The sequence below is a fragment of the Tursiops truncatus genome, chromosome 15, assembly GCF_011762595.2.
Source record: "Tursiops truncatus isolate mTurTru1 chromosome 15, mTurTru1.mat.Y, whole genome shotgun sequence".
In the NCBI taxonomy this organism is placed as follows: Eukaryota; Metazoa; Chordata; class Mammalia; order Artiodactyla; family Delphinidae; genus Tursiops; species Tursiops truncatus.
The window spans coordinates 79,484,602-79,505,910 of record NC_047048.1 but is presented as its reverse complement, the minus strand read 5'-3'; the positions used below and the strand labels follow the sequence as shown (position 1 = coordinate 79,505,910).

At 39.6% G+C, this 21,309-nt stretch overlaps 1 long non-coding RNA gene across 1 annotated transcript in view; it reads right to left on the bottom strand.

Moving 5' to 3' along the window:
- LOC109551311 (uncharacterized) overlaps positions 1-21,309 on the bottom strand; it is a 130,161-nt gene that overhangs the window by 14,844 nt on the left and 94,008 nt on the right. The window lies entirely within an intron of this gene.

Sequence of the window (21,309 nt, the reverse complement as noted above, 5' to 3'; positions counted from 1 at the left end):
AAGCAGTCAGTGCACGTCAGAGCACACAAACTCTTCGACATGGATTCTTCCAAGCCCAGGACACATGGGAATCCAAGAGGAAAAAGAATATATGCCTGTCCCAAATAGAAGCTCATAATAAAAAATTACAGGAGGATATGATCCACCATGAGGGACAGTCATCTGTCCCTCATGAGAGTTGAGGGACACAGCTAAGGGGAGAATTTGCACCCCCATGAGACGTGAGATACTAAAACAAGTTAGAAAGATCCAAAATATAAATACGTTCAAAACGACCTTCGTCCATTAACTTGAAGTTCAAACACAGGCAAACTGAAGTATGGGGTAAAAAGTCAGGAGAGAGATCATCTTTGAGGTGGGAAGAAAGGGCAGTGACTCAGAGACACATGGGGGCTTCGGAGATGCTGGTGAGCTTCTATTTCTTGATATGGGTGTTGGTTATCCAAGATTTTGTTATTATTACTATTATTATTTTTAAAAATGTATTGAACTACACCATTATGGTTTGCACTGTTTCTTTATGTTCGCATGCATCAATAAAATTATTAAAGAAAACAGGACAAAAAGGCATTTTTAGGTATATTCAAATTAAGAAAGTTAGCCTCTCCCAAATTTACTGAGAGAATTGTTAATGATATACTTTGGTGGGAACAGTCTGAATCCATGAAATTTTTACCTTTTGACCACCTTTTCCCAATTCCCCCACCCTTCACCCGTGCCTCAGACAACCACAAATCTGATGTCTTTTTCTGTGAGTTTGTTTTTTTTAGATTCCATACGTAAATGAGATCATACAGTGTTTGTCTTTCTGTGTCTGACATTTCACTTAGCATAATGCCCTTAAGATCTACACTTGTTCTTGCAAATGGCAGGATTTCCTTCTTTTTTCTGGCTGAATAGTACACACACACACACACACACACAGACACACACACACCACACCACACACACACACACACACCCCACACACACTCACACACACAACACACACACACCCCACACCAACACCACACACACACACCCCACCCCCCCCCGAACAAAGCCTGAGCTGTGGAAAGAGGCAGATCTGGATCAAACCTGATTCTGTTTTATACATTCAACATTTATGGACCACCTATTAAGTTCCAGGCACAAGATATGGACACTTGGAAATCCTACTTAATCTGAAGATAAATTTGTTGAGAGCAGGACTTATTGTTTCCAAGATATCTGAACAGTATTTAACACACAGGAGGCCTTCAAAATATAAGCTAAATGCAAAGATTATACTTCACATGTTATTGTCAAGATTAAATAAAATAATGCATATACAACATTTAACATAGCAAATAGACAATGCTCAGAAATGTCAATTACTTTTCTTACTTGCCAGGAAAAAAACAGTCCAAGAAATTTGACTAGCATTCTTTTAACTTTTTCCATTTTTCCTAATAGATTAAATAAATACATAGCCTTTTAAGGTATAGTCATATAGATATAGTTAATCAGATTGGAGAAAAATGATAGCAGTTAAATAGATTTGGGAAAAAAGTCATCATCACAAGGGTCACCTTTTCAAACCCCAAACCGAAAATCTGTAATCTGCCTGCAAAAGATCTCTGCAGTGCACGAGAGGGTAAAGCAGCAGATTTTTCTGCTGCCTCTGGAGGAATATATATCTGCTGTAGTTATCAGTTCAGCCACGGAGAATAATTTAATCATATTGTAAATGACATCCCAACAAAAGGTCATCAGATCTAGCAGGGCCTCATCAACTTAGGAATATTAGGCCTGCTTTTTTGTTGTTGGAAAATGATTCAGTGCCTCACTCTGCTTCATAAGGAAACTGGGGAGTCAAGAAAATGTGTCTGAGCTGAGCAGTGAAAACCCTGGAGCCCAGGTCAAGCAAAGCAGACAGCGGACAGTGATCCTCTCCAGTTGCAAATTCCCCCGCCAGCTGTGGGGTTTCTTCTGCCCCCCCCCTTTTTTTCCTTAAGGTGACTAAGTAAACATATTAGAATGATACATAAGCAAAAATCACTTAACCATACTAGAGATCTGGATCCCACTAAAAAGCCTGCAGGGGCAAAAAAGAAATAAAGAAGGAATTGTCAACATCTGCTGTTCAGTCAAGCAAGAGGCATCTGCTGTGGTGACGCATTTACTTTCCAGGTTAAGAGTGGTTTTGTTGCGGGAGGGTGAGAAGCACAGCCTGTCACTTGTAGCTCATAAGTGGGGCTGGAGTAGCAGGTGGACGGCGTCTCAATGGGGTCTCTACCACCTACTAACCACACGCCCCTTGGCGGGTTACTTAACTTTTTCTAAACTGCAGTTTCGTCATCCATAAATTAGGCTCCTACATCTCCCAACTCACAGGGTTGTTGGGACCATTAAATGAGAAAATGTAATGAAGAGCTAAGCGCAATGAATGGCACAGAGCAAGAAAATCAGTAATGTGAGTTATCTTGAATATTATTCAGTTAACTAAGTTCTAGACACTGACTTCTGTAATATTCCTAGTCTTTAGTTAAGAGATTCAACCCAAAGAAATGATCTCAGTTTGAACATTAGTCTTAAATTGCTAAAACGGATGACTGGGGATGATTTTTGCATTTATGTTGTACTCAGATCAGCAGTCTTTGGACACATTTCTAGTTGTGATGGCGGAAGAAGAAATAGTTCACCTAATTAATAAAATGGAAGGGGAGCAAGGATGGTGCATTGCTTTCTGTTGCTGCATAAAAAAAATTTTTTTTCACTTAGCTTAAAGCAACACACTTATTATTATCTCTCGTTTTCCTTAGGTTGGGAGTCTGATACGTTTTAGCTGGTTCTTCTGCTCAGGGTCTCACAAGCCTGTGATCAAGGTGTCAGCCAGGGCTGGGGTCTCATCTGAGGTTGGGGTCTTCTTCCAGGCTCCCTGACTGCTGTCAGAATTCAGTTCATTGTAGTTAAAGGACTGAGGTCCTCAGCTCCCATGTTGCCTACCACGTCGTCCACTCCACAGCACAGCGGTTTTCTTACTCAAGGCCAACAGGAAAGCATCTTCTGCTGCTTCAGATTTCTCTTCCTCCTATCTCTGTCTTTTGAGCCTTTCAGAAGGGCTCTGTCGGTATTATGGGCTGGGCACGCACACCAACGCATGGAGATCTTGGGGGTCATTCTGGAATTCTGCCTAACGCAGATGGTGAAGGGAAAATTCCATAAAATTCCTGGAAGTTTGTTTTGTTATTAAAGCAATATTGGACAGATAGGTCTCCACTAGCAAAAAATCATAGTTTGTCTCTAAATCTAGTTTCTCATTCTAAGGATACGATGTCTCCCTGTGCTGCAGCTATATAAGGAGGAATAATGCACTCAAACTGCATCTTGGAGGAAGTGAGGAAGCAATCACTATGGCCACGTATGCCAAAATATCTTTGCACAAGATCTATTTTCCCTAATTGTGCATGAACCCTTCTTTGCAATCCTATTTCTGACGCATCCAAAAGGAGCACCATTCAGGTCTCACCTAGAGGGGAAGATATTATCAGCCTAATTAGTAGGCAAGGCTCCAGTTGCGTGATCTGATTCATTATGCCAGAGTTCAAAACCCTATTCCTCTTCTCACTTTTTTTTTTTTTTTGCGGTACGCGGGCCTCTCACTGTCGTGGCCTCTCCCGTTGCGGAGCACAGGCTCCGGACGCACAGGCTCAGCGGCCATGGCTCATGGGCCCAGCCGCTCCACGGCATGTGGGATCTTCCCGGACCGGGGCACAAACCTGCGTCCCCTGCATGGGCAGGCGGACTCCCAACCAGTGCGCCACCAGGGAAGCCCCTCTCTCCTCACTTTTGCTGCAGTTCAAAAGGAATCCATGCATGGCTGTATACTCCCAATTGTTTGAGTGGTGGCTTCAACTCAACCCCAGTCTGAATTATCACCAAGCCTCCAGCCTGGCATGTTAATCTATCCAGACTCCTTGCCGAGGCTGCCTAATAGGAGACCCGATGATAACAGGGAATGTCACGTCGCCTTCCCGTACCAGGAACTGTAGAGTCTTAGCCAGTGTTTACCCAGAGCTCGTCAGATTTATCTTTCAGATCCTGGGGGAAAATGCGTGAATGATAGGAGCACAGGGGAAAACTCTAAATCTTTGGGTGTGTACCACTCAGAGCTTCAGCCAGTTAGCCAAGATTCATTAGGCAGTGGTTCAATTGTTTTTTCAATATTACTTTGGAAGGATTTTCAGTCTCTTCTGGTATTTCTAGATATTTTTTCTATAATTTCCTTTTCCTAGTTTTGGAGTATTCATTTGCGATGAGGATGCTGGTGACAACACCCAGTATACACCACCACACACACACAGGCACTATATATTTTGATTAGATAATAATTTAAACTTTTAGTATGAATATTGTATTCTTGCCATGGACCCTCATAGCACTGTCTTTTTCCTTCATTGCACTTACCATAGATTATAAGTATACATGTACTTGGGTGATTCTTTGATGATTTTTCCTTTTCCCCACTAAGCTCCACGTGGGCAGGGACTGAATTTGTTTTGCTCACTGTTGTATATCCATGGCGTCCACAGTCATTATCATAGAGTCAAAGGGTAGAATGTATTTGTTGAATGAATTCATGGTTAAGTGATTAAATAGATGAATGGGTGTTAATCCTCCAGTTATTAGATATTCAGGATTCTCTAAACAATGGCTTTACCTAACTCCTCAATATTATAACAGACCCCAAATTCAGTCTGCCTAACTTCATAATCAGTGCATGTTCGTTTTAAAAATTGTAAAATGCTAAAATCACAAATTAAGCTTTTTTCATTGTGCTATTGCCTAGAAACAATTATGGTTCAAGTTTGAAGTAGAGACTTCCACCCTTTTTAGGCATAATTGCACAAAATTGAATGTGTATGATATTTATTAACGTGCTCTTTCACTTGGTATATTGTGAACATTTTCCATGAAATACTGTCCTTAACTCAGTGTTTAATGATCATCGGGTACCCCATCATATGGATGAATAATAACCCATTTAACTGATACTCTGTTTTTTTGCACATGAAATTTCTTTCTCAAATTGCAGGGACCCAGAGATGTCAGGAACACTGCCAGACAGAAGGGCTCATGACATATGGTCCCGGGGACTGTCTTCTGCCTCACCCTCACATTAACAGTGTCTTATTTAAGACAGTTTGTATCTTATTAGGTGAAAACAATATATGTTTCAACTTCATGTTTGCCTCCTAGATTTTTAGTATGATTGAACATTCTGATGGTCTGTTAGATGCATCAGCTTGGCTAAGCTACAGTCCCCAATTATTCAACCAAACTCTTATCTAACTGTAGTGGTGAAGTTACTTTGTAGATGTGATAAAAGTCTATAATCAGTTTATTTTATGTAAGAGATATTATCCTGGATAACGTGGTTGGTCTGACCCAGTCTGTTGAAAGGCCTTAAGAGCAGGGCTGGGGCTTCTTGGTCAAGAAGAAATTCTGTCTGTGGACAGTGGCTTCAGCCTGTGCCTGAGAGTTCCAGCCCTTCTCAACGGCCTGCCCTGTGGATTCTGGATCTGCCAGCCCCACAGTTGCCTAAGCCAACTCCTTGCAATAAAACCCTTAATATACCTGAAACTAACACAATATTGTAAATCAACTATAGTCCAATACAGAATTTTTAAAAAGCTATGCAAAATTCCATAACATAAAAAGACCCCAAAACCCTTAATGTGTATCTCCTACTGGTTCTGTGTCTGTGGTTGGACCCTGACTGATACAAGCAGTTTTTATGCTTTAATTTTATGAATTTTCCATTTATTTCACGTTCCCATGTTTCTCTTGGCATATGCTTCTGTTTATTATTAGTGAGATGAGTTCCTTTGTCAGGTAAGGTAATCTTTTCCCTGTTTTTGTATTTGGCAGTGCCAGTCCTCTGTGTTAGTCAAAACTGACTAATACATACATACATAGTATTTCATTAATTGCAGAAATATCTCAATGGGAAATTGACTGGAATGAAAGTAAACTTATGAATATTATTGGAAGATGTCATATCTTCATATTGTTTCCCCATCTAACAAGAATAATGTGGTGGAGAGGATAATGTCCCCTCCAGACGTGTTCGTGCGTTAATCTTGGAACTCGGTGGCTACTGTAACCTAACGTGTGAAAAACAGGTTTGCAGATGTGATGAAGCTAAGCTCTTGAGATGGGAAGATTATCCTGGATTACCAGGTGTGTTTAATGTAGTCACAAGGACCCTGTAAGGAAAAGTCTATTTTCAGTTGGATTTTCTATTACTTGAAATTAAATATTCCTCACAGACACAGTTCTTAATGTGGATTTATGTAGCCTTTGAATCTTAGCTGAATAATCTATGGAATAATATTTTTTTAAAATATGGCTCTTCAAATACTCCAAAATGATGGTTAGCTTTATCATTTCTTTCTTTCTTTTTTTTTTTTTTGAGGTACGCGGGCCTCTCACCACTGTGGCCTCTCCCGTTGCGGAGCACAGGCTCCGGACGCGCAGGCTCAGCGGCCGTGGCTCACGGGCCCAGCCGCTCCGCGGCATGTGGGATCTTCCCGGACCGGGGCACGAAGCCGTGTCCCCTGCATCGGCAGGCAGACTCTCAACCACTGCGCCACCAGGGAAGCCCCATTTATTTCTTCTTAATCTGAAAACTACACAATGCAAGGTACTTTTTTCTGAAAACAAAACATTGGGTCCTAACTCAAGGATGGTGAGACACTAGGAAGATAAAATACCTGGAGGAAAATAAATATTTAAAAAGATGGTGAGAGAAAAGAATAACTCTAAAAAAGGCAAAGATTTTGTCACTTGGCCTGAAGACCGTTTTCCTGTAAGGAATCTATAGGCAGTAACGCATGTCATAATCACTACACTGTGGTCAGGAGAGATGAGAGAAATCTAAAACTTACACCTTGTTCTTCTGGCCAGGAAAAGCAGACATGTTGAAATAAAATCCTAGGAACTGACACAAAGGCAGGTGAGCAGGCTGCTGTTATATAATTAAAGACTGGAGAGCATAGAATGAAGGGAAAGAGAACCTCGCTCCTTGTCCACCAGGGAGCTGGACTTTTCATCAGTGCTTCTATTTGAGAGGGAGAGACAATATTACAAAGATGGGAACCAGAGGGAAGTGTGGGAATTTGCATTTATGTTTGAATGGCCATTGCTTATATTTAAGAGATGTTCCAGATTTCCTCCCTTTTAAATAGCGCAAACTCTGTGGAAGGATGGGCATTATAGAAATTTTAAAATAAGAGCGACAAAAACAAAACAAGGAAACAAAAAAAATCCCTGATCACTAAGAACCTCACCACCCTAGCAAATCAACTGCTTTCGTCTTATTTGGTAACACGTCTGGTTTTACCACACACTCTATCATGATATTCTATGGCCACTACTCTTAACAATATTGGTAGTAATAGTAACGATAGTAGCCAACATCTGTTGAAAGCTTACAATATACAAAGTGTTATGGGTTGAACTGAGCCCCCCACCAAATGCATACGTTGGAGTGCTAACCTCCAGTACCTCAGAATGTGGCCTTATTTGGAGAAAGGGTCTTTACAGAGGTAACCAAGTTAATAAGAGGTCACTAGAGTGGGCCTAATCCAGTGTGAACGGTATCCTTAAAAAAGTGAAAATCTGGGGCTTCTCTGGTAGCGCAGTGGTTGAGAGTCCGCCTGCTGATGCAGGGGACATGGGTTCGTGCCCCGGTCCGGGAAGATCCCACATGCCGTGGAGAGGCTGAGCCCGTGAGCCATGACCGCTGAGCCTGCGCGTCTGGAGCCTGTGCTCCGCAGCGGGAGAGGCCGCAACAGTGAGAGGCCTGCGTACCGCAAAAAAAAAAAAAAAAAAGTGAAAATCTGGAGACAGACATGCACATAGGGAGAACGTCATATGAGGATGAAGGCGGAGATCAGGGTGATGCTTCCGGTAGCCGAGGCATATGCCAAAGATTGCCAGCAAACCACTAGCACTGAAGGGAGAGGCATGAAAAAGATGCTGTCATGGCCCTCAGAAGGAATCAGCTCTGCCCACACCTTGATTGTGGACTTCTAGCTTCCAGAACTGTGGGACAGTAGATGTCTTTTGTACCTTGTTACAGTTGCCCCAGCAAACTAACACACCAAGCACTGTATTAAACAAATTACATATAAAAAGTTACTAAATACTCAAAGAAGCGCTGCTTGAGGTGGTCACTCATCTGATCCCTGTTTTTGCAGGTGAGAAAGAAACAGACTGCAAGAGATTAAGTATCTCAAGAAGAGGCACACATTTCTTAAGTGGGGATCTGGGGACGCTCCTGCAGGTGGACCAGATCAGAGGGCAGGGATCGTATTTTGTTTGGCTTTACGTGCCGGCCTTGGCCTGTTGCTCTTAGCACAGGGCCCGACACATTCTCACTAAGCACATACTGGATAAATAGTTACAGCTGTATGGTTCTCATATAAATTAAATGATAACACAGATAACACAACATTTTAGTATAGGAATGTTCCATGTTCCTATATAGTCTTCATGATTTTTATTTTTAATGGCTGTACAAAACTCCATCAGTTTCATATTACTGTAATTTATTTGGTCATTCTCCTATTGTTGGACATTTATGTTGATTTTAATATTTTACTACTACTATAAACAGCACCATGATGGACGTCTTCATGCCCAGATATTTTCCCAATTTTTTTAGATGGAGTGTTTCTTATTTCCTTGTGGTCAATCATCAAGTTTATGAACATTTCTACAGTTATTATAAAATGTATTATCAAATTACCTTACAAAAGACTTCTGCAAATAAACCTTTTAATAGGCATGTATAAGTGTAGATATTTCACGATATTCACATCAGTATTGGGTCAACATTCACAATAATTTTTAAACCCTGTCAGGTTATTATTTTATGTTTTGATCTTTTTGATTTAAAATCTACTTTAACAAGTATCCTAATTGTGCTGTTTCTCATTCTCTTGTTAGAAATACAAGTTAATTTTGGGCTCCCAATGAATGACAAAGCTAGTTTTAAATCCTGAGGTTAGTTACATAGTGAAAACACCAACTAAATGAGGTAATCAACTGATAAAATTGATTAAACTGAAGTCATATTGAACTAGCATACCAATTTAGTACTTGTCCTGATTAATGTAAATGGATACAAGTAAAATGTATTGATCAAATACACAAATTGATCAAATGATGGTATCTAGTGTTCAACCGGCAGTTCATAAAACAAAGATAAATTTGTGATGTATTTCAGAATATCAAAAACACACATAGCCTTATGGGTAGTTTAAAACTGTAAAATTAAATTCTGAAAATATGCAAGCAGGTTAACTGGAAAAGGGAAAGTTGCCCAAAGATGTAATTTTTTTCTGACCTCTAAGATATAAAAGGAAGAATTCAGTTTGCAATTGGAAAGTTAAAAGGTCGAGTGATTCCTGGATACATTAAATTTTCTGTTCGGGATCTACTATGGTCAGCTCGGGAAACAGACCAACTCAGAGATGTTGTGCCTGTGCTGTGTGTTACCTGAGTGAAAGTGCTACAGAAAGAAATAGCCTTTCTTATCCACTGGCTCTTAGGAAGTGGCCACCAAAGGGCGTGGGGTGGGAGGGAGGGAGAGAGGAGAGGAGAGGGGAGGAGAAAAGAAAGAAAAAGCAGAGAGAGAAAAGAAAGGGGGGGGAGATGAGGGGAGAAAAAAGAGGGAGAGGAAAGAGAGGCTGGCAGGAAGGAGAGAGGGATGAAGAAAGATAGGGAGCTGCTAGTTTGGTCTCTATATCTGTGAATCTGTTTCTGTTTTGACTGACACATTTGTTTGTTTTATTTTTTAGATTCCACATATCAGTGATAATGTAGAATATTTGCCTTTCTCTGCCTGACTTATTTCACTAAGCATAATATTCTCTAGGTCCATCCACATTGTTGCGAATGGCAGAATTTCATTCTTTTTTATGGCGGAGTGATAGTCCATTGTATTTCTATATATCTCACATCTTCTTTATCTCAGAGAGAGGTGGGGAGGGGCAAGATAGGGCTATGGGATTAAGAGATACAAACTACTATGTATAAAATAAACAACAAGCATATTTATATCATGTATAAAATAGATAAGCAACAAGGGAAATATAGCCATTATTTTGTAATAGCTTTAAATGGAGTATAATCTGTAAAAATACTGAATCACTACGTTGTATACCTGAAACTACTATAATACTATAAGTCAACTATAATTCAATAAAAAAAAGACAGGGAAGGAGAAAGGAAGGGAGGAAAAAGGAAACAACTCATGACATACGTATAGATGCATGAAGGTCGTTAGCACACGCACAGAGAGAAACTCACTTCAGTATGAAATATTCAATTATTATTAAAAGCCCAATATTTTAATTGACTTAATTGATAGTGCATTATGAATGGAAATTAATTAAAACAATAGCATTCAAAGAAGACATTAATTTTGTTAATTTTTTTTTTTTAAACTACAACAGGAGTCCTTAAGCGGTAACTTCATTTGTAAAAGTTCTAAGCCAGGAATTTCTCTGAATTAGTCAATGGCATCTACAATTTGCAGAGTATTCAGCACCTTTGCCACCGCTGAGAGCAGATGAAAGTTGGCAGCCAACGGACTTTTGGCAGAAACCAGTGCAGCCCTGAATCCATTTAAAAACGTTTCAAATGTTCCTAATATTATTTAGACTTAGCTAGTTCTTGTACACACTTTAAGAGAGATTATCCTTAAAAATGAAAACCCATGTTTTCCTCTCCTGCTGTGATAATGCAAAAACTAAACTGATTTTGGTCAAAGTTTCCAAGATTTATTTTCTTCCCTTCAGCATTACAATAAATGATTAGGCAGAAACAAAACCGGGGATTCTTCATTCTGTATGAGCAGTGGCTCAAAGGGAAGTGGAAAACCACAGTTGTCTCTTAGCTGCAGTCTGCTTCAGCTAACACCAATAAAGCTTGTCTGGGCTGGTGTATTTATAGACTCTGCAGGGGGAGAGAGTAGATATAAATACTTGAATACTTTTTATTTAGTAGAAATGTCTGTTCTGAAGTTGGTCTTTGTCTCTTCCAGTAATTGGTGTGGATGCCCAGAAGAACTGAATTAATTGCATGAACAAACTTATTATATGGTTGAGGTTAGTTCTAGACCAAGCTGAGAAAATGTAACTGGGCTAGTGTATAAAGAGGTGGGGTTTTTAGTTCATTTTTCATTCTTTCTAACATCCACCAATTTTGGGGGGGGGTTACCCAAATATATTTCTGAGTATCAAGCACCACTCTTGGTTCTTGGAATGGAGGGGTGAATCTATTGTCTATTGCCACAGCAATGCTGTGAGCCATCATCAACAATAATGAAGAAGCTGCCTAGAACAACAAGCGTTTATTATTGCTCATGAACCTACAGGGCGTGTGGGTTGTTTGCTGCTCCCACCTGGGCTCATTCATACACCTGAAGTCAGCCCCAGAGAGGGCAGGCAGCTCAGCTAACCTTGGCTGGGCTCATGTGTTTGAAGGTGGCTAGCTGCTGGCTGGTCTAGGATGGCCTTGCCTGGGACAGCTGGTCTCTCTTGTGCGTGGTCTTTTATGCTCAACTTAGCAGGGCTTGTTCTCGTCGTAAAATCCGAGTTCCAAGAGAAAGAGTGGAAGGTCCTTGAACCCATACTGAGAACTGACCCACTATCATTCTTCTGTATTCTGTTGGCTAGAGCAAATCAGCGGCCAGCCTGAATTCAACGCGGTGAGGGAATAGATTCTACCTCTTTGGGAGGAGGTGCAAAGGACATGGTCCCAGGAAAGGGGATAATTTGGGACATTTTTGTAATCAATCTCCCATAAGCAGTAATTGAAATCTAACAAACTGGAGGTGAAGAAAATAAGTAAATATTCAAGATAATCTCAGATAGTGATTAAGTGCTCTGAAGAAAACAGGGTGTGACCCAGAGTAAAGCAAGGGAGGTGCCTACGGTACAAAATTTAAGGAAGCACTCACTCTCAGAGATAGATGAATGGATAGACTGATGGACACATGTATACAGGGCAGTAGAATACACACACACATATGTATATGAATAGCATCTATAAAAATATATATTTTACTGAGTGCTTAGAAGTGAAGAGCACAGTGGCCACTAGTCCTGTTTGATCCCACTGCCTTGATTTAGTGCCATTGCGTTGACTTATTGCTTTTGTACCACCCGTGCAAATGTCAGTCCAGTGAAAAGAGCAAACGGCATCTCCACGTTATTATGAACCTAGTTTTGACTTCGTGGACTTCCTAAAAGGAAGACCTCCAGGAGTCTCTAGGTCACACTCTGAGGACCCTACTGTGGTTCTTTTCTGTCTTGCTTCTCTTTCAAAACCTCAACTTGCCTGTGGCCTCATTCTCACAGAGCCAGATTCTCTGCTGTGTCAGAGCTAGTCACGGTGTCCATCAGTGGTCCTGAGCCCATTTGTGGAAGATGCTTTAACTCAGGGGTGGCACACACCTGGTCTCCCTGCTGGAGCTGCTCTCCCTGCGCCCATGGCGGCCTCGGTCACTGTACTTTCTCCTGTTTGGCTTCACTCCAGCCTCACAATTATTATCATTTTTACATCAGCGCTCAGCAGTCACTGCCCATCCTCTGGACTTGATAAAACTTGTCATCCCATCCATCCTGTCCCAAATAAAGGGCTCTAATTTCATGCCAGGCGGATGGATGTTCTTGAAAGATGATATCTTGTGCCCCCCTGAAAGAAATAACTTTTCCCCTTTGTCTTTGTTTGTGGGACTAATTGCTTCTTCTTGGTCTCAGGACAGTAGTTCTCAACCAGGAAAGCACCTGAAGAACACTGAACAGATAGTGATGCTGGGCCTCATTCTAGGCAGGTTAAATCCCAGGCTCTGGGGGTGGCCTGAGCATCAGCACTTTTAAACCCTTTCAGTCTTCCCCAGTGATTCTAACCTAAAAAGGTTGAGCTGCTGGATTTTGATACCACCTGGAGGCTGTCACTAAGGCCTCCTGGTTGGTTCTCCACAAAGGTGGCTGTAAGGCTTTTGCTTGGTCATCTAGATAATTTTATTTTTACCTCCCACAGGGAGACCATTAAGTTTTTGTCTAACCTCTCAAACAAGGGATGTATTATTATTTTACGACCCTGTGTAACTTTCAAAGGTAGAACCTTAACACTGATGAATAAAAAGTAGTGATCCCAAAGACACAACTGATCTTATTACTTCCTCTTTATTAAAAGCATAGTAAATTGGATGTTTTAAAAGAAAAATATCACTTAACATAAGATAGGATTTTTTTTTTTGTCGTTTCAAGAAGCTGTTAATCAGATATTGCTCTCGGCAGATAGCAGATGTTTGCCCCTTTGCTCATGCACGCCAAGCATGTGAACCCCTGTCCTGTGTCTAGGAGATCACTGGATGATGAAAGCTCAGACACATGTTCTCATTCATTCCTGGCAGCTTTGTCTTGAGCATACGGCTAAGCTCAGCTACTAAGTGCCCCCAGAAGAGGCAGGATGCATTTGGGATTCATCTGTAAGGTGGAGACAGTGTCCTGTGCCCAGAGTGCGGGGCGATGGTGGCGACAGAGCCCAGCAGCATGTTGGTGAGCGTGCAGTGGTGGCAGGACCAGGGCTTTCCCACCCTGTAATCAGGTTTGTGCTCCAACTCTAATCCTTAGCTCTGGTCCATTTTCCCAGCCCAGCTCTGCAAACTCCTTGTTGACACCATGAGCTATAGCTAATACCCTTTCCACCAGTCTCTTTTCTGCTTTAATAAACCACATATTTCTAATTTATTATGCTTTTAAATAAAGACAAAAATAAATGGCTAAGAATAGCTTTAACTTTCTGTATTACCCACCAATGTTATGTCTGTGAAGGCAGTATAGGGCTAGGATGAAGTTCTGGTTTCTATTGAAAGATGTGGCCATGTTGGTCTCCCTTTTCCTTGTGGTGCCACGTGGCTGGACCTAAAGGACGGCTGTTCCTTTAGAAGAGGCGCGCATGCTCTTTGCTAGTCCCCACGTGGGATGCTTCACCATTTCCATCACTTGCTTGGCTCCTATAAGCTACTGACTTTGTTACTCCTGATATATTTATATCACTCTTTGTTCTGGGAAATATGAGTTGTACCTTATAAGAATATATAAAATGCACTGAACTAATTCAAATTACAAGTAGACAGGAAAGAAAAAAGTGAACCTATATAATAACAGTCATCATCATCATCATCATCCAGTGTATGTTTTCTGTACATTGGTTTGCTAAGGGTAGAGCCCTATATTCTCTCAGAGGTAAAAATAAGGAAACATTAGGAAACATAATTAGTCACACAAGTTACAGTTTCCAGAAGACAGAATTGAGCGTATTTCTCAGAAGAATCATAACAGTAACTGATGTTAACAGCAGATAAAAAGTTCTCATGTGGATTCTGTAAAACAAAGGGAAGTGTGAGATATACCCAAAAATGCCTTCAATAATACTTTCACGATAAATAAGAGAACTATTACTAGAAAGCTGTTTCATTTAATCTTATAAAATAGACTAGTTCCACTAAAGTACCGTGGAGAGAGAAGTAATATCTAAGAACTAAAATATCCATTACTACTTTTAATCAAGGGAACAATTTTAGAGGGTCTGAGATAGTAGAAGTCTGTTTATGCTACCTGCATCCACTCCCGTTTCTTCTGTTAATGAAACAGAGCAGCACCCTAAGGTCCTTCCCTCCCATGTCCTCCGCCTGCCTTTTGTTTGTAGAAAAACTTTAGTCAAAGAATAAGGTTAATTAGAGAAGTGAGAAAATGCAGAAGCAAAGGAAAACAGTCAAACAAGGCCAAATAATATTAGTTTAGTCATTAAAGTCAAGGACCTTTTAGTTCCTCCTCAAGGGCTAGAGATCATATTCTGAGCCATGGCCTTTGAGCTGTTTTGTAGATACTGAAACCCCCAACAGGTGGAAGAATTTAACTACACGATGACCAGACTGTAGCCATGACATAAGCTGCCACAATTCCGAGAACTGGCCTCAAAGAAACAAGAATAAACCGACCCTGGAACTCAAGATTAACTGTACCTAAAACAATCAAGATGACGCTGGTCAGACCACCGCAGGACCAGTTTCAAGATGACCGTCACAGCTGCCTGTGCCTTTTTCTGCATGTAGCCCCCTCCCTCCATCTATAAAAGCTGTTGCCCATTGATTGTCAGTGGGGGGGGGGGGGGGGGGAGGTGGCCTTTGGACATGAGTCCACCCCTGGCCCCCACCCCCGGCCCGGGTTGCCGGCTGCTTATAAAGCAAATTTTCCTTTCCACCAACCTTGCCTCTTTATTGGCTTTTGAGTGGTGAGTAGCTGGACCCCACTTTTGATAACATTAACAATGTGCTGTATTCCTCTGCGATGCCCTCTCGTGACTCTTGGCCCAGGTGCTTTGGGGGAAGTTGACTCCACCCTTAGTTCCTGGAGGGATTGTGTGACTTGGACCTGACCAATTCCAGTATCCCATTCCGTTGGGATTATTTTATGGGGTTATTTCCCAGAAGCCTATGAAAGATCACAATGTCTATAAAAATCATGAGTGTTGTTTTTAGCCACAATTTCAGATCAGGCTTGTTATCTGAATTTAAGAGAATCCCTGTCTTGTCTGTTCCCTTGGATGACTGGTTTGTATGAACGCTTCATCCTGCATTCTACACAAGGAGGTCTTTTCAGTATGAGATTGTGTCTCCGTTGGACACAATGGTATTAGTTCAATGGTGGAACGACAGTTTGGATAATACTTGAATGTGGATTTAAAAATCAGTCCACTACTAGTCAACCTCTTTGCATGGCAGTCCATGGTGCATGTAGGATGTCTCTGTCCTACCCATTTAATATTTTTTCTGTGACTTGACAATGTAATTGACTTACAATTAAAATAAAGTTTTATTTTATGGACCACTTTCATGCTTTTCTAGTTGAAAGGGAATTAATTAGATTTAGTTGAGGTTGATTCTCCAAATGACACCCTAGATACAGCAGACAGCATACATGCATCTTATTCTCCTCTCGTAGAGAACATATGCATAAAATCATTTAATAAAAGAAGTTACACATCGAAAGCTTTCAAAACAAAGTTGATAAAAATAGGATGTGACAGATTCTTCCCTTTATTTCTTAGAGCTCCTGCAATTATGTCTGCTTCTCCAGGACATGAACTGATAAATGATGTTTTACAGGGGTTGGAGTCGGGGGGCGATGGAAGCAAGGAAAAAGAAATCTTACAACTTTATATTCTTTCTCAAATTTTCCCCTAGAGAATGCAGTTGGGCTCAGGAAGAAGTTTTATAACTTGAATATACAAGGTTTGTCTAAAGGTTGATCTGTAGGTGGCCTCAGCCTGTACCAATTATGTTGCTTATTAGAGAAATAATGAAAGACCAACATTAGAATGATGCTTTTAAAATTACCTGCTCTTTGTAAAGTGTGTTTCCCAAATTAGCTAGGAAAAAGTCGTTTGGAAAGGCTCTAAGAACATATAAATGGAAGGAAATTAGGCAGCTAAACAAGGACAATAATGGGCTTTTTAGACAATCTTGTGTTTAATTGCAGCCAACTTTAACTATAGGCAACATAAAAAGGTTGAACAGACAAAAGCCTTGGGGTACTATCGGTGTAGTGAAGTTTTCAACAGCCCAGTGGAAACTGGAATGTTGGCCATTATGTGGTTAATCTCAGCTGTATGGACAGTTTCACCAGATAATTCAAGGTTCAAGGAGACACAAGAATTCATTTGTGTTACTTGCCACAGAGGAACTCAAATATACAGTTGAGTTGTCTACATTGATGAAATTAACTGGAAAGTGTCCAACTTTCACTTCACTTTTTGTTAGATTCATAAATAATGAAGCTTTACCCCATGGCATCAGGCAGGATTCTATTCCAGCCATTGTGTCTGTTGTCCTTCCTACTTGATAATGGTTGTTGAGTGAGCTACCGGTAAGAGACACTGAAAGGCGTTGAAATGGTCTTGAACCATTTCCACATTTGACCAATGATACGAGTTTATAAAAATTGACAGACTGTAGTTCATAGTATATGACTTTTGATCAGATCAAAAACGCTGCAAGTTCTGATGTTGGAAAATGGATGGGTAGCTGTAAAATTACATGTGGAATGAGGTTTTCAATTGAAGTTCTTTTCTACTGAAGACTTTAAAGTTCTATTTTAAAATGTTATTTAAAATTACAATTCCAAGTATGATCCCAAGCATAGAAGGATATATTTTAAAATCTAATGATGCCAATGAGAGAGAATGATGAGAAACTTTAACTCTATATTGTGTATTTTCATTTTTTCCCCAATTTTTCCAAATAAGCAAGAATTATTTTATAATGGGAAAATACAGTAACCTGTGATGCTTTCTCTCTAAACAGAGGTAGTGGGCGGGTGAGTCTTCTAAGAAAATACTTCCCATGTAAGCTCAGATTCAAATGCAAATCGTGCAAATTATTAGTACCAGAGCTGGCAACAAGGGCACTGAAGAGAGAAGTTTTTGAACACCTACTGTGTACTGACTAGTCTGAATATTTGTACTCCTCAGAGTGACTTGGCAAGATGTGATTTATTGCCCTCATGTCGCTTTAAAAAACTCTGGGACCTGGGCTTCCCTGGTGGCGCAGTGGTTGAGAGTCCACCTGCCGATGCAGGGGACGCGGGTTCGCGCCCCGGTCCGGGAAGATCCCACATGCTGCGGAGTGGCTGGGCCCGTGAGCCATGGCCGCTGAGCCTGTGCGTCCGGGAGCCTGTGCTCCGCAACGGGAGAGGCCACAGCAGTGAGAGGCCCGCGTACCGCAAAAAAAAAAAAAAAACTCTGGGACCTGGGCAGATTATATAATTGGTCATGATCACCCTGCTAATACCTGGCTGAACCGTATTTGCGCCTGTGTTTGTTAAATTCTGAAGTCCACCCTTTCCTATTCAGGCTTCCCTTGTTCTTCCAGAAGCAAGTGATGCTCTCCTGTCAAAACTGAAAGCTGTTGACATGGAAACAAATTATCGTGATTCATTCTTTAGTAATTGATTGAGAGTTTATTTGTATCTCGTTAAAATTTTAGCAGCTAGATCTGCTTTATAGTAAATGACATTATGTTTTTATATTAATAAACATAGAATTGGCTGCTGAAATCTACCAGGTAAGTTTTTGGCACTTACGGTTATATGGATAACCATATTATTTTATTATTTTCTTTTCTGCCTATTTATATGCTGAATTGAAATGGTATTTTTCTAACATTGAATTGTTCTTGACTATCTGAACTAAACCTCACTTAGTTCAGTGTATTATTTTTTAAATGTAATGTGGATTCTGCTGGCTGAAACTCTATGACTCTTGAATCAATATTCATGGCTTTGGTTTATAGGTTTTGTTTTCAGTGCTATCCCTGTCAAGCTTAGGTATTTATGCTATTGTGGTTTTGTGAAAAGAATTAGGAAGCATTAATTCTAACTTTATGCTTTAGGACAATTTAAAAAGCTCATGAATTATCTGTTTCTTGAAGGTTTGAATGAATTCAAGCATGAAATTGTCTGGAACTTTACTGAGATGCAGATCTTTGACAATTTTCTCAATTTCTTCCTTCGTTTTGGGTCTGTTCAAGTATTCTATCTTCTGTTGAGTCAATTTGCAGTACAGTACTTTTATATTTATAGAAAATGGTCTATTCACATTCTCAAATTTATTAGCATATATTAGAGGAAATATTCTTTTAGAATCCTTTTAGTCAGTTCCATTTTTCACATCCTTAGGTCTGGATGTTAATGTATCCTTTTTTATTAATAAAGTAGTTTGTTATTCATTCAAAGAATTATTTTTATGTATTTATCAATTTTTTTCTATTTCCCAATACATGAATGAGTGCTTTTATATGTATTAACTCAATTTTTCTTTTCAATTATTTCATGCACTTGTCATTTCTACTTCTGCTTTCCTATAAATGAGTTTGTTTTTATGTGTATTAATTCTATTGTTCAGCTTGCCTTAACTTTTTCTTTGAGCTCTTTTTCTTATGTTTTTATGTTGCACATGCTGTCCATTTTTGTTCTTTCTCTTTTTGGGTAAGGAAAATGTTTATGATTTTGCCTTTTCTGTTTTGCTTTTTTTTTTTAGGAAATCTTTGGCATCATCCTACACTTTATATGGAGAGCTTTCAGTATCATCATGTTCTACTGATTCAGCAACTGTACTTTTGATTGTCTCTGTGAGCTAAGAGGTACTTAATATTAAAAAATATTTTCTTTTAAATTTCCAGCGTTTGAGAGATTTGGTTTCTTCAGTTGTTATGTATTTCTGGGTGTACTGCATTATTGTTGGGAACTGTGGCTGACTATATCTTATTTCTATTTTTTTTGAATTTTGAATTTGCTTTGAGTCTAACTTATGATCAGTATTTGTAAATAACCTATGCACACTTAAGAAGCAGCTAGCTACATCTTGTATCTTTTTATAGCAATATTTAAATTCTATACCTATGGACTCTGTTATTCAGATTTGTCTATATTTAACTTTTCTTCTATAATTTTATGATTTGTTAAGGATGGAATGTTCTCATGATGCTTCCAATGACTAGTATACTTATATGATTTTTGTGCCCTTGCTATATCTCAAAGGCTTAATACATACTCCAAGGTGTGGAATTCTTAAAACGTGATGTAAGATGGTTTAAACAGTAAGATGTTTTAAAGGACACAGTATGAATAACATTGGATTACGTGGTGAGGATGTTATTTTTCATTTGTCTTCAAGCTTTCATTATGATAGAAGAAAATCTCAACTCAGTGGTGGTAGCATATTTTTATGACTCTGCTAACTCCGCTAATTCCATGTGATAATAGAGAAGAACCACTCAGGTGAGAACATTAAGCAGAATATGGAGATGTTCTGTGCATCTTGTTTGCCCGCGTGCATATGTTCTCCACCCCTCTTTCCTTTGATCTCTGCCCTAGGAGGTGATCAGTATGTCTTGAATAATCTGATTTCCTTGTCCTTTGTCTTTCTGTTGGATCCCACCAACAGGGCAATGGCAAGAGACTGGAGAATTGTGAGGTAAGGGTCTTTGTTTCCCTGGCTCCTTTTCTGCTGGGTTACTTCGGGTAGGCTTCATTCCATCACCAAATGCAGTAGCTCCTATCTTTTGGTCCTCCCCCTAGAGCTGTTCATTCTGTGTCTAGTTATCACTCCATTTCTTTGCTCTGTCTGGTCAAGGCCTGGTAACTGCTCCCAGCTGTTGCTATCTCCATGGCACTGCACTATTCCTTGTTGATTTCTAAACTTGCCCCACCAGCCCACAGGTTTGTAAACAGTCTTTTTTCAAAACCCCTTTATCATCCAGTTTGAGGGTGCTATTTCCTCCTGTTTCTTCAGTGACAATAGCAGCTACGGAAATTCACTAATGTTTTGGTTTGTTTAATAGTAACCTTTTTTTATAGCACTAGAAATTGGTTTTGTATTTTTGATAGTGATGTAGAGCTTCTGTTTTTAATTAAAAAAATTCAATTTAAAGAAATCATATTAAGTATATTATAAATTTTATGAAGATGTAGCAAAAACTCATGGAACAAGAATGTGAATTACTAAAATTTGGAGAACACTGTTTTATACATTTCAGTGCTCCGTAATTTAGTATATATAGTTCTTTCCTATTTTAAATCACAAACTTGACTTTTCCCTTTGTTTAGTGCTTTCCTTCTTTAAACTGCAGTCAGTGATATCAGGCCTGATGCTCTGATCCCAAGTTTGTTTGTTTTTTCTATTTCTCTGGCATATTTTTCCCATCCTTCTATTTAAAACAAAAAACTTGAGTCACTTTGTTTTACTATATATTTTATAGTACAATATATTTTAATTTTTTGACTAACTCTGAAAGTCTTCTTGATTAATATGAAATCTATTTACTGTGGTTGAGACATTCACTGTTCTTATTTCTGTCATCAGTATAGGCTCAGTCTGTCTCCCTGCTGTATCCTTCTCTTTTCTAATATCAATATTTTCCCACATGTATCCCCTCCAGCATTTTGGAAGTATCTTAATGCTACTTTTATTTCTTGAATTAGCATATTTGAATCCTACATGTATCAACAACCTCAGAAGAAAATAATATTCACTGACTCCTTTTGTAGGAAAATGAGGCAATTAGTCCATTTCCTTTCCATCTCTCTTCCATCCTGGATTCTTTAGTATGTTCTGAGATTCTGGTCTCGTTGTGGCCTTGGACAAGTACGAACCTTCCTTTTTGTCTTATGTTCTTCATCTGTTAGGCATGTTGCTATCCTCATA